The sequence below is a fragment of the Cherax quadricarinatus genome, chromosome 14, assembly GCF_038502225.1.
Source record: "Cherax quadricarinatus isolate ZL_2023a chromosome 14, ASM3850222v1, whole genome shotgun sequence".
Lineage (NCBI taxonomy): Eukaryota > Metazoa > Arthropoda > Malacostraca > Decapoda > Parastacidae > Cherax > Cherax quadricarinatus.
In genome coordinates this window covers 34361387-34375891 of record NC_091305.1, presented here as the reverse complement: position 1 = coordinate 34375891, position 14505 = coordinate 34361387, and the positions used below count along the sequence as shown (strand labels likewise).

The 14505-nt window shown below is 39.7% G+C and overlaps 1 protein-coding gene across 1 annotated transcript in view; it reads right to left on the bottom strand.

Moving 5' to 3' along the window:
• Positions 1 to 2721: 2721 nt before the first annotated feature.
• Positions 2722 to 14505, bottom strand: part of mri (BTB/POZ domain-containing protein mrityu) — a 129689-nt gene continuing 117905 nt past the window's right edge. Inside the window, exon 9 of the mRNA XM_070085028.1 lies at positions 2722 to 4013. The gene's annotated coding sequence lies outside the window, so the exon portion shown is untranslated. The remainder of the gene's footprint in view (positions 4014 to 14505) is intronic.

The following is a 14505-nucleotide window of genomic DNA, read 5'->3' as shown; positions in this document are numbered from 1 at the left end:
CTCTCCCTCCCCTCCTCTAAAGCAATTTCCTCAGCTGTGGTCTGTTGCTGTTGCAGATGTTCTTTCTTCAATTCGATAGTATTTCTCACCCTTTTTACCACGGGGTTGGCACTAGAAGCTTTCTTTGGGCCCATGGTGGCTTATTTAGCAGTTACAAGCACTAAAAACAATGGAATAATACATAATATATCGCATGTATGCATGGAACTGTCCACCCTGGCTTGTAAACAATGGCACACTGCCTGTACATAGTGGCCGGGCGGAATGATGAGATTTGAGGGTCCACTTATAAAACAATAATATCATACTTACCTTTAATGAAGACTCTTGTTGGTGTATGGAAAACAGGAGGGGAAAAGATGGAGAAGTAACACTATTGTTTGGAAGGGAAATCCCCTTCTGTACAGACTTTAGGTACCAAGTCCTTATCCTGGGTTACTTCCCTTCTTTGTTTTTTAATGCCACTTGGGCCAACTTGAGAGTCACTGGACCCCTGTCGCTCAAAAAATTGTTCCAGACAGCTCTGTTGTGTTTTAAAATTTGCCTCAAATGGGACAAGACATTGTCATTGTACATGTTGCCAACACGGCTTGCAACAGCTTTGTCAGGGTGATGTTCCTCCATAAATATTTGCACCTCACTCCACTTTGCACAAATGTCCTTAATCTTTGAAGGCACCTTCTTCCATCTCTCTTCCTCCTCCTCTGAAGCAATTTCCTCAGCTGTGGTCTGTTGCTGTTGCAGATGAAGGTTTTGCAGTTGTTCAGTGGTTAGCTCTCGATTGTGGTCCTCCACCAACTCTTCCACATCCTGGCCACTCACATCCAATCCCATGGAATTCCCCAATGTCACAATTGATTGCACAACAGGTGTAGGGTCGACAGGGTCAGCCTCAAACCCTTCAAAATCCTTCTTTTGGACACATTCTGGCTGCAGTTTTCTCCAAGCAGAGTTCAAAGCCCTGGAAGTCACTCCCTGCCAAGCCTTATCTATAAGGCTTAGGCAGTTGAGGATACTGAAGTGATCCTTCCAGAATTCTCTTAGGGTCAACTGAGTGTCTGAGGTCACATCAAAGCACCTTTGAAACATTCCTTTGGTGCACAGTTTTTTGAAGTTTGAAATGATCTGCATTTCCATGGGCTGGATGAGAGGAGAGGTATGAGGGGGCAAGAACTTCACTGTGATGAAAATAAACTCCACCATTTGGTCATCCAAGTCTGGAGGATGAATAGGAGCATTGTCCATTACCAGGAGGCACTTGAGTGGCAATTTTTTTTTTCCAGGAGGTATTCCTTCACACTCGGGCCTAACACTTCATTGAACCAATCAAGGAAAATTTCCCTTGTGACCCATGCCTTACTGTTAGCCTTCCACATCACACATAATTTACTCTTGGTGACACTGTTTTTCTTGAACATCCTGGGATTTTCAGAGTGATATACCATTACAGTAAAGGCTTCACTTTGAAATCCCCACTAGCATTAGCACAGAACATAAGAGTTAGCCTGTCTTTCATATGCTTGTGTCCTGGCAGTGCCTTTTTCTCCCACGTGATGTAGGTCCTCTTTGGCATTCTCTTCCAAAAGAGGCCTGTTTTGTCACAATTGAACACTTGAGGGAGGACGAATCCTTCAGCCTCTACATAGTCTTTGAATTCCTGCACAAATTTTTCAGTCACACATTTGTCAGAACTGGCAGCCTTGCCATGCGTTACTGCACTGTGTAAGCCACTACCCTTCTTAAATCTCTCAAACCAGCCTTTGCTGGCCTTAAATTCACTAACATCAGCATTCGTTCCAGGCATTTTCTTCACGAGATCAGTATGCAACTGCCTTGCATATTGACTGCATAACACTATCTCCTGCTAATTACTTTTGGTTGATCCACACTAACAACAAATTCTCAACATCTTCAAGTATTTGCGATCACTTTTTGGTGAGCATATATACCCTTTCGCAACAACAGCTTCCTTGATTTCCTTTTTCTTCGACACGATGGAAATCATCATTGAATGGGGCTTCCTGTACACCCTGCTGATTTCGACCACACGCACTCCACTTTCATATTATGCAATTTCTTTCTTTAATTCTATTGTGTTTCTCACCTTCTTCACCAAAGGGCTGGCACTAGAAGCTTTCCTTGGGCCCATGGTGGCTTATTTAGCAGCTGCAAGCACAATAAAGAATGGATTATTACAAAACGTATCGTATGAACACGTTGGGTGATGATCACTCATTCACAAACAATGCCACACTGACTCCTGAATGCTGTGTGGGAGCCTTTGTGTATGCACGGACACATTCCATGTGACAGATGAACCACGAGGCAAATCACGAACCGCGAGGCTTTAGACAAAAAATGTTGCCGAAAGTCGAAATTCATGAAGAGTGAGGTTCATGAAACTTGGGGGCCCACTGTATTATATTCCTGGAAAGTGCTAAACCCATGGGGGTTATTCAGCTCTGCATGGCATGAGAGAAAAAAATGGTGAAGGAGACAAGGTGGTTCTGAGGGAAGGATATTAACATAAAAAATTAAGTTGCAGTTAAGGCTGCTAATCTGTCAGTTAAGAAATCCTATAATAGGTCTTGCAGTAAATGACATACATCAGTCTCTATTCCACTCATACTTTCCCATCTCTGAAGCTGTCTTTTTTTTAATACTAAATTTTCTCTGAAATGAAAGATTTCCATAAATGAGTGTTAAATGAAACACCTGAGAATTATTTTACAGCTCATATAATTGATAAATTAGATGACTACACCAAATAATCAAACCAATGTTCACTGATTATATACCTTATTATTAACAGTCACTTTATCAAAATATAAAAGATATTCCTCAAGACAATTTTATGCATCAAACATCAAGGAATAAATCACTCCAGTATTCTTTAATAATATATTCAATTACTTTCTCAATATGATATGATGTTATCACAATATCCCAGTGATCAGTCTTTAAGCCTTTGGTAAATACTCAGCTTCTGAAGAATTTACATGACATAATATGATCTTTTATAAAATTTCTTTGTAAAAATTTCCATGTAAAACAATTATGTATATAAATTCAAATTTGAGAACTTAAAGTGCATAAAACCTTTCATGTTACCACCCATATATTTGAAGGTTAATATCCAATTTGCTCACTGAAGCTATGACCCTGATTTATGCACTACCTAAGGCCTAAGTTTATGTAACAACTGTAGAGGTAACAAAGATATTAATAGTAATATGTTAATCAATATAAATTGCAAAATCTTACCTATATGTAAAAGGAACAATTTTTCATTTACATGCACAATTTACCACAAGCACCAAACCATTATGAATAATACTTGTTACATGACATATTATAAGGCAATGGCGCATCATGCCATATAAAGACAACTATTAATGTCAAAAAAGAAATATGGACAATGTTTCCAAGTTATGAAGGCAAACACAGAGAAGCTTTTCCTTCGTAGCTGCGCATCTTTAGAGATATAGTACATGCAATTCTCATTGTTCATAACTAATGCAGCAATCAATACATTGGCAAGATCTATGAAGTCTGCAATGATTTTTCTGTATGTTCACAAGACAAAGTATCAAAGCTTAGAAATTCTAAATTTCCGACCCAAGAGAAAAACTGTAGTATATACAGAAATATGTATTATAACAATTATAGTCTTCATGCCTTTCATGCATGAATAGTAAAGTCATCACTAATAGGCATCACAAACGGTCATATGAACTTTTAAACAACCTGTCCTTATAAGCTGGCAGTTTAGTAAGTAAACAACCACAAAACAAACATGACCAAATGTTAGTACTGGAACCTTTTTGTAGTTTTTGTGGCGAGGCATCATGGTGAGGAGGAGGAGGCGGTGCACTAATGAGAGGCGCTGTAATGAAGTTACTGAAGGGAAGCGACCTCCAATGCCGATGTGTTAGAGGAAGGTGACGCAGGAGGCGAGGTCTTGCAGCTATGTGTGCTTTCCCTCACGTTGCCTCTTCATGGCCACCAATCACCTAATATACAAAAACTAATCAGTAATTTTTTCACCATTATGCTGTAAAGTTATTTTAAGTGTAGCTATACTGCTTTAGGAACATGCTAAACTTATATGCATAAAATGCAAAACAAAAGACTAAAAATAAAAAAAAAGAGACCTATATAATACACAAAGCAAAAATTCAGAAAAATAAAAATGAAAACAAGTTGTAAGTGGAAAATTTAAAGTCAGCTGAGGAGCTAGCATTTACACTACCCTAAAAAGGATTCATTAATTTTTTAATGCATTATACGTACAGTATTGCAAAATTCCCCAAAGTATTTAGTGTTTTGTGTAGTCAAAAATGGCACTGTAAACAGAAGTGTTAATTACTGTACATATTATTTGTTCTAAAAAACATACGTTGATACAAGTGGTACAAGATGAGAGGAAACTTCAGTCTACTGAAAAGTGGATTTTAATGTCAAAACCTTGAGCTATTAACCCTTTAACTGTCCAAACGTAGATCTACGTTCGCTCGCGAAGCACTCCAAACGTAGAGCTACTTTCTTTTTACATTCTTTCTTAGGGAGAAAAACAAGGTTGGAGCGCTACGCGCGCAAACATAGATCTACATTTGGAAAGTTTAAGGGTTAACAAGGCAGTATCTTGAGAAGATAAATTTACAACAAATGCAACAGTCAACCCTGCACTCATGCTACACTCATTGCAATCACTCACCGGCCAATTTCCACCAAGGCAGGGTGGTCCGAGAAAGAAAAACGTGTATCATCATTCACTCCATCACTGTCTTGCTAGAGGGGTGCTTTACACTACAGTTATAAAACTGCAACATTAATACCCCTCCTTCAGAGTGCAGACAATATTTATCTGATATTTAAGTTTGCTAATTTCTTAGTCAAGAAGAATGAAGCCAGTTTTTACTTATGGAGAACAAGGATCCATCTCACTTTTATTGATCAATGTCAATAACACAAGCAAGCATTACTCTACATCAGCAGTCTTACTGTGAATGAATCACTAGTATTAAAGATATACAAATCCGTCATATCTTCCAACTTATTAAGTGTACTGACAGTGACATCCATCATATCAACTAAATGTTAAGATTTTGATGCTTGAGAACTGACAGAAATGTTTCAAGGCAAAATAATCATAAAAACCAAACTAACATGCATGTTTCTACAAAATTATAAGAACTTCAGCATTTTAGGAATCAGTAAAAAGAACTTAACACATTCAACAAAAAACTGTATTTATAATTAATTGCTTAGCATTGCTGCTGTTTATTTAAAATGCATATTTACTGCATACAAGAGATATTCATGACCTTGTAAAGTGATTCTAAACTAAAAATGCATTTCTACTGCATACAAAAGCTATTCATGATCTTGTAGAGTGATTCTAAACATTCTAGCTTTACCATTAACTTAGTATGCATGTCTTCTGCCGAGCCTTACTTTGATGAGTTTCAAGAGTTTTTCTAATCCTAGAGCCCAGCTGTAGGCCATACTTGTCTGATCCTTGCCTGGTCAACTAGGCAGTTGCTGCTGGCAGCCTGATAGCCCAGATATCCATCACAGCCTGATTTTTTTAGTACAGTGGACCCCCGCTTTACGATCAGCTCCCAATGCGACCAATTATGTAAGTGTATTTATGTAAGTGCGTTTGTACATGTATGTTTGGGGGTCTGAAATAGACTAATCTAATTCACAATATTCCTTATGGGAACAAATTCGTTCAGTAATGGCACCTGAACATACTTCTGGAATGAAATAATATTGTAAGCCGGGTCCACTGTACTTAGTGGAGATACTTGTCCAGCAGTGTTGCAACTGCAAGATGCTCCTCCCCAACTGTCTCTTCAGGCTGTCGGCCTGGCAATGCTAGCGACAACACACTGCTCTGTACAACTGTACCCATGAAATCTAAGGTTCGCCTACAAAAATATTATTACCCCATCAGATATTCATTCATCCCTGATCTCTGGTGCCAGCAGTAAAACCCTATCATCACAACAATATATTCTAAACATAGTGTTTCTGATATCCTCTGGTAAGATGTTGAACAACCTGGTACCACGGATGTTGATACAATGCACTCCTGTTGTGCCCATGGCACCCCTACCCTTCACTGGGTTTATCTTACATTTCCTCCCATATTTCTCACTGCAGTATGTGATGGCAGTACGCAGATTTAGAAACAGACCCTCAATTTTTGGTAAGCAAAAATTGCCGGCAGTTGGAAAAGAGAATTTTTTCATTATCAAATGTGTCTAAAATGCCTGATAACATTAAAACACTATCACATATAGTGAGTGCTCAATACAGCTAGGTATAAAGAGTAAAATAAAATAAATACACAGCACATACAATATTTTATTATTATTAACAAAACGGCTGTCTCCCACCAAGGCAGGGTGGCCTGAAAATGAAAAACTTTCACCATCATTTACTCCAGTCTTGCCAGAGGCATGCTTACACTATAGTTATAAAACTGCAACATTAACACCCTTCCTTCAGAGTGCAGGCACTATACTTCCCATCTCCAGGACTCAAGTCCGGCCTGCCGGATACCCTGACTCCCTTCATAAATGTTACCCTGCTCACACTCCAACAGCATATCAAGTCCTAAAAACCATTTGCCTCCATTCACTCTATACAGTGATCCCTCGTTTATCATCCTTAATCCGTTCCTGGAAATGGGACTATTATCGAAATAGACGATTTTCAAATCAATTTTCGCCATAAGAAATAATGTAAGTACAATTAATCCGTTCCTGACACCCAGAAGTATTAACCCTTTCAGGGTCCAAGGCCCAAATCTGGAGTCACGCACCAGTGTCCAAGAATTTTCAAAAAAAAAATTTGTTATTTTTTCTTATGAAATCGTAGAGAATCTTTTTGTAAAGGTAATAAAACAAAAAGTACGAAATTTGGTGGAAAATTGACGAAATTATGCTCTCGCGAATTTTGATGTGTCAGCGACATTTACGAATCGGCGATTTTGCCGACTTTGACTCCCATTTTAGGCCAATTACATTATTCCAATCAACCAAATTCTTAGCTATTTCACTAGTATTACTTCTATTCAATCGATTGAGCACAAGAAATCGCCAAGTCAACTGTTTCAACTACAAAATAAAGTGATCGGAAATTGTTAATTTGGCCAATTTAACACAAAGTTCAAAATATTCCAATTTCAAAATAGGGTCCAGAATAAACAATGTAGGCATTCCTGGCACTAAACTAACGTTTCCTCTGTTCATTAGTTATGTTTTGAGGCTTTACAAATAAATTCCATTTTGATTTTTTATTCACATAATGAATTTTTATTCACACCAAAAAATAGAAGATTTACTGTTATGCAATACTGTAATAATTGTATAGATATCATCACCATATTTGTGAATGTATATTAGACCCACCAGCTGACGTGTATTAGACGTGTGAGGTCGTTTGTTTACTCTTGAATATCGGCAAAAGTTTAACATTTCCGCTACTTTGAGCTCAGTTTCAAGCCATTTCCAGTGCTAAAACCAATCAAAATCATCTCTATTTCTGTAATATGTCTTCCATTCTATCAAATGAGACCAAGAAATCGCAAATACAACTATAAAAAACATACGAAAAAACACTGCAAAGTTGCTGTTTTAATCGAAAAATCATGATTTAAGTTTTTTTTCTCTCATTATACACAGTGTGCTGCAGGATCTGTTTTATGTGGTGCACACATACCACATAGATGTATTCTCTCATATCTAGGCCCAAATGTACCACTCACAGTTTATCAGAGTGAGCTGAGCTCATGGCGTAGATCTACGGTTTGGACCCTGAACGTAAAGCCGTAGATCTACGGGACGGACCCTGAAAGGGTTAAAACAAAAAAATTTTTTGCATGAAATATAGATGTAGTATATAAAACAATACAATGGGACATGATGAATGAAACATTAACCCTTTCAGGGTCCGTCCCGTAGATCTACGGCTGGTCGGTGAGTGTCCAAACCGTAGATCTACGCCAAAATTCTAGCGCCGTCAAATTTAGCGCGAAAGCGCTCATAGGCCTACATATGAGAGAATGGGTCTGCGCCGTGGGTGTGCGCCGTAAACAAAAAATCTAGGCGCCTGCATAGCATTGTGGGAATGCCGGCTCAGTCACCCTTGTTCACCATGCCTCGTCGCAAGTCAGCTCTCACTCCCCGGAAAATTGGGACTCTCCTCTTCCTGTCTGATAGTTCTGACACTGATGGAAGTGGAAATGAAGACGAATTCTACGGCTTTGATAAGTTAGTGACCGAAAATAATGACCAGGATATCGATAATAGTGCAGAAAACCCCGACGATCCTCGACCTTCTACCTCTGGTGTGGGCACTCGTGACTCACGGTCGGGTGTTCCTAAACGTAAGAGAAAACTAATATTTTCCCGTGGCCTGGCCTCTGACTTCAGTAATGACGATGATTCTGACGTGGATTGTGATTTTATTGCGCTCGACGATCATTCGAGTAGTGATAGTGAGGAAACATATTCACCAGTGAAGCATCGGTATGTTCGCCGCCGCATGCGCTCGGGTAGTGTACCCTATGCTGTGCCCAGGGGACGGAGTACATCCTGGAGTACATCCCGGAGTACATCCCGGAGTACATCCCGGAGTACATCCCGGAGTACATCCCGTGGCCCTACACCCGTTTTAGGTAGTGATAGTGAGGATGATGTGGCTACACTTGGCATGGATGGGCCACAGACATCAGTGGATGGTGTTAGTGGGGCTGGTGGTGGTAGTGGCACCGCCATGCATGACTCGCTGTGCCACGCGGGGACCCACGCTGCTGACTCGTCAGTTCAAGGACAAAGCGGAGCGTCACCCACCAGCCCGCCACAACCACCCGTACAACCAGCCTATGATGTCCAGTATCCACCAGCAAACCGTATCTGGGATTGGCAGCAAAATCCCAATTTTGTTCCCAGCCCTCACCACTTTGATGACTCTCAAAGTGGAATTCTACCTACCTGTCCCCTTGGAACCACGGCCAATGAACTGGAATTCTTTGACCAGCCATTGATGGAAATTATTGTCAGGGAAAGTAATAAGTATTTTCAGTACACCTCAAAACATAACTAATGAACAGAGGAAATGTTAGTTTAGTGCCAGGAATGCCTACATTGTTCATTCTGGACCCTATTTTGAAATTGGAATATTTTGAACTTTGTGTTAAATTGGCCAAATTAACAATTTCCGATCACTTTATTTTGTAGTTGAAACAGTTGACTTGGCGATTTCTTGTGCTCAATCGATAGAATAGAAGTAATACTAGTGAAATAGCTAAGAATTTGGTTGATTGGAATAATGTAATTGGCCTAAAATGGGAGTCAAAGTCGGCAAAACCGCCGATTCGTAAATATCGCTGACACATCAAAATTCGCGAGAGCATAATTTCGTCAATTTTCCACCAATTTTCGTACTTTTTGTTTTATTACCTTCACAAAAAGATTCTCTACGATTTCATAAGAAAAAATAACAATTTTTTTTTTTTGAAATATCTTGGACACTGGTGCGTGACTCCAGATTTGGGCCTTGGACCCTGAAAGGGTTAAATTCACTCACCTCACCACTAGTTGCAGGCAATTTCTTTACCAAATTGACATGCAACTGCCTAGCCTTTTCACAAATAATCGACGTCATAAGACTATCTCCTGCTAATTGTTTCTCGTTTATCCACATCAATAATAACTTCTCAACATCTTCGAGTACTGGTGATCTCATTTTTGTCAGCATATTTACCCCCTTTGCAACAACAGCTTCCTTGATTTCCTTTTTCTTGGCCACGATGGAAGATACGGTTGGACGGGATTTGTTATACATCCTGGCGAGTTTGCCCACACGTACGCCACTTTCATATTGTTCAATGATGTTTTTCTTAAATTCAATCGTATTTCTCACCTTCTTTACCAAAGGCGTGGCACTAGGAGCTTTCTTTGGAGCCATGGTAGCTTATTTAGCACTTGCAACTACTAAAATGAATGGAATATTATGAAATATTTCGTATGAACAAGTGAGGGGACCGTCGCTCACTGGTAAACAATGGCACACTGGCTGGGAAGGGAGGCCGAGGCGGCTCAGAGCATGAGTACGCGTCCAGGACGAAAGACAATTAGCGAGTCAACGGACAATTTGCTAGCCAATGTTTGGACGAAATAACGCGACGATTTCCGAAAAGGACAACTATCGAGCCGGACGATTATTAAGGGACCACTGCATATACAGTGGTACCCCGAGTTTCGGCCATAATTTGTTCCAGAAGGCTGTTCGAATGCTGTTGCTGAATGAATTTGTTCCCATAAGGAATAATGTAAATTAGATTAGTCTGTTTCTGACCCTCAAAAATACACTTACAAAAATACAATTACATAATTGTTTGAGTTGGGAGCTGTTCGAAACTCAAGGTACCAATGTATGTATCCTCATATATAATAATAATGATATCTTTATTTACTACAAGTACTACATGAAGATGGTACAGTGGAACCTTGACTTAAGAGTATAATCCGTTCCAGGACCTGACTCGTAACTCAATTTACTCGTATATCAAATTAATTTTCCTAATTTAAATTAATTGAAGAGCCATTATTCGTTCCTGTACTCCGGAGAGAAGAGAAAAAATACTTGAATATGACGCTATTATCAACTGTACGGCTTATTTATCTATCACAATTCATCTAATATGGCATAATAAACAATATACAGTGGACCCCCGGTTAACGATATTTTTTCACTCCATAAGTATGTTTAGGTGCCAGTACTGACCAAATTTATTCCCATAAGGAATATTGTGAAGTAGATTATTCCTTTCAGACCCCCAAACATACACGTACAAACGCACTTACATAAATACACTTACATAATTGGTCACATTTGGAGGTAATCGTTATGCTGGGGTCCACTGTAATTAGCACAGAAACATGATATATACTCTAGAATGAATAAAATAGGCCTTAATATGGTGGCAGAGGCAGTGGCAGCACCTGAAGCGTCTGCCTTTGCTGTCCCAATTTGACTATAGTATCTTCCCATGTTCTTACTGTAAGAGAAAACAGAGTATTTTTGAGGCTAACTGCAGTAAATCACTAGGACCCATGGTTAGAAAAAAGAAATTTGGGCAAATGACTAAAAAAATGCAAACAAGCACAAGAGAACTGCCCCCACAGGGATGTAAACATGTTTACTGCTTACCAGCTGTGCCAACTAGCAGAAGCCATCTGAATTATTAATATGTATGTATTATGCATTATTATTATTATTATTATTATTAATTTAGGGAACTGAAGCTCTATTATTATAATTATTATTATTAATTTAAGGAACTGAAGCTCTATCGTTATAATAATAATAATATATTATTAGTAATAGTATTATACAGTGGACCCCCACCTTACGAACGCATTGCGTTACGTTAAATCCGCCATAGGAAGCATTTGAACGCAAAAAATTTTCCTCGCCTCACAATAAAAAACTCGCATTATGTGATTCATCTGGGATGCATCCCACATGTGGCCTCAGCACCAGTATTTACAAGCCAGCCAGTGCCGTCGCATCTATGCATACATTCGGTACATTTCACATTATCCCAGTGTTTTTAGTGCTTGTAACTGCAAAATAAGTCACCATGGACCTCAAGAAAGCTTCTAGTGCCATCCCTGTGATAAAAAGGGTGAAAATTAGTATGGAATTGAAAAAAGAGATTAAGGAAATGTGTGCAAAGTGGGTTGAACTGCAAACCTTTACGGATGAAAATCATCATGACACAACTACTGCAAGCCATGTTGGCAACCTGTACAATGACAATGCTATGGCCCATTTTATTGGAAAGTCTTAAAGGAATAGGAGGTACAGAGCTCTATGGACAGATTTGTTGTGCAACAGAGGTCCAGTGACTCTCAAGCTGGTCCTAGTGGCACTAAAAGAAGAAGGGAAGTAACCCCGGAAAAGGACTTGCTACCTCGTCCTAATGGAAGGGGATTCCCCTTCAAAACAATAACTTCCATGCTCTCCCCTCCTCCCATCCCATCAATCATCACCAGATCTTCAATAAAGGTAAGTGTCATGTATTCTCTTCTTAGTAGAGTAGTAATTGTGCATGTCTTCTTCAGTTTGTGTGTATTAAAATTAATATTTCATGTAAAAATTTTTTTTTTCATACTCTTGGGCATCAGGAACGGATTAATCTGATTTACATTATTTCTTATGGGGAAAATTAATTCAGCTAACGATAATTTCGGCGTATAATGAGCTCTCAGGAACGGATTAATATCGTAAGGCGGGGGTCCACTGTGTTATTATTATTATTATTGTTATTAATTTAGGGAACTGAAGCTCTATTATTATTATTATTATTATATTATTAGACAAGGATGTGTGATGTCACCGTGGTTGTTTAATATATTTATAGATGGGGTTGTAAGAGAAGTAAATGCGAGGGTCTTGGCAAGAGGCGTGGAGTTAAAAGATAAAGAATCACACACAAAGTGGGAGTTGTCACAGCTGCTCTTTGCTGATGACACTGTGCTCTTGGGAGATTCTGAAGAGAAGTTGCAGAGATTGGTGGATGAATTTGGTAGGGTGTGCAAAAGAAGAAAATTAAAGGTGAATACAGGAAAGAGTAAGGTTATGAGGATAACAAAAAGATTAGGTGATGAAAGACTGAATATCAGATTGGAGGGAGAGAGTATGGAGGAGGTGAACGTATTCAGATATTTGGGAGTGGACGTGTCAGCAGATGGGTCTATGAAAGATGAGGTGAATCATAGAATTGATGAGGGAAAAAGAGTGAGTGGTGCACTTAGGAGTCTGTGGAGACAAAGAACTTTGTCCTTGGAGGCAAAGAGGGGAATGTATGAGAGTATAGTTTTACCAACGCTCTTATATGGGTGTGAAGCGTGGGTGATGAATGTTGCAGCGAGGAGAAGGCTGGAGGCAGTGGAGATGTCATGTCTGAGGGCAATGTGTGGTGTGAATATAATGCAGAGAATTCGTAGTTTGGAAGTTAGGAGGAGGTGCGGGATTACCAAAACTGTTGTCCAGAGGGCTGAGGAAGGGTTGTTGAGGTGGTTCGGACATGTAGAGAGAATGGAGCGAAACAGAATGACTTCAAGAGTGTATCAGTCTGTAGTGGAAGGAAGGCGGGGTAGGGGTCGGCCTAGGAAAGGTTGGAGGGAGGGGGTAAAGGAGGTTTTGTGTGCGAGGGGCTTGGACTTCCAGCAGGCATGCATGAGCGTGTTTGATAGGAGTGAATGGAGACAAATGGTTTTTAATACTTGACGTGCTGTTGGAGTGTGAGCAAAGTAACATTTATGAAGGGATTCAGGGAAACCGGCAGGCCGGACTTGAGTCCTGGAGATGGGAAGTACAGTGCCTGCACTCTGAAGGAGGGGTGTTAATGTTGCAGTTTAAAAACTGTAGTGTAAAGCACCCTTCTGGCAAGACAGTGATGGAGTGAATGATGGTGAAAGTTTTTCTTTTTCGGGCCACCCTGCCTTGGTGGGAATCGGCCAGTGTGATAATAAAAAAAATAAAATAAAAAAAAATAATAATAATTTAGGGAATTGAAGCTCTATCATTATAATAATAATAATAATATTATTATATTATTAATAGCAGTATTATATAATTATTATTATTATTGTTATTATTAATTTAGGGAACTGAAGCTCTATCATTATTATAACAATACAGTAGACCACCACTGAAGAATTGCTGCACAATTTTATGTAACATGTCGTATAATTAATTTAACATGGTTCAGTTTGTGGGAATGAAAAAAAAAATCTCTTTTGCTCAAGCGGCAACCTTGTTGTATAGCAGCCGGGGAGCCCTCCCCTACCACTTCCCAACACCACCCTGCCATCCCCTCTGGTGGCCTGGTGGTTAACGCTCTCGCTTCACACGGTGAGGGCCTGGGTTCGATTCCCAGCCATAGTAGAAACATTGGACGTGTTTCTTTCCACCTGTTGTCTATGTTCCCCATCAGTAAAATGGGTACCTGGGTGTTAGTCGACTGGTGTGGGTCGCATCCTGGGACACTAACCTAAGGAGGCCTGGTCACAGACCGGGCCGCGGGGGCGTTGACCCCCGGAACTCTCTCCAGGTAGTCTCCAGGTAATCCCCTACCACTCCCCGACACCACCCCCCACCAGACGAAATGTATATTTCATGTAAAAATATTATTTTGTTTAATACTTTTGGGTGTCTGGAACGGATTAATTGGATTTCCATTATTTCTTATAGGGAAAATTAATTCGGATAACGACAGAATCAGTTAAAGACAAGCTCTCTGGAATAGATTAACCCTTTCAGGGTCCGTGCCATAGATCTACGGCTTTATGTTGAGGGTCCAAACTGTAGATCTACGCCATGAGCTCAGCTCACTCTGATAAGCTGTGAGCGGTAAATTTGGGCCTAGATATGAGAGCATACATCTATGTGGTATGTGTGCACCACATAAAACAAATC